The sequence below is a fragment of the Colobus angolensis genome, unplaced genomic scaffold, assembly GCF_000951035.1.
Source record: "Colobus angolensis palliatus isolate OR3802 unplaced genomic scaffold, Cang.pa_1.0 Scaffold68, whole genome shotgun sequence".
NCBI classification, from domain to species: Eukaryota; Metazoa; Chordata; class Mammalia; order Primates; family Cercopithecidae; genus Colobus; species Colobus angolensis.
In genome coordinates, this window is record NW_012120487.1 from 2,933,974 (window position 1) to 2,934,513 (window position 540).

Genomic DNA, 540 nt, shown 5'->3' on the forward strand with positions numbered 1-540 from the left:
CCAAACACCACATGTTCACACTCATTGGTGGGAACTGAACAATGAGATCACTTGGACTCAGGAAGGGGAACATCACACACCGGGGCCTATCACAGGGAGGGGGGAGGGGGGAGAGATTGCATTGGGAGTTATACCTGATGTAAATGATGAGTTGATGGGTGATGACAAGTTGATGGGTGCAGCACACCAACATGGTACAAGTATACATATGTAACAAACCTGCAGGTTATGCACATGTACCCTAGAACTTAAAGTATAATAAATAAATAAATAAATAAATAAAATCCAAAGGAATATACAAAAAGCTACTAGAAGTAATAAGTGAGTTTTCTATATGCATATGTTAGTTGCATTTCTATATACTAACAAAAAACAAAACTTCAGGTTTAGAAAATAATACTATTTACAACATAAAAGCACAGATAAATTTAACAAAATATGTGCTAGACTCATACAGTGAAAGCTATAAACTATTTTTTTTTTATTATTATACTTTAAGTTCTAGGGTACATGTGCATAACGTGCAGGTTTGTTACATAT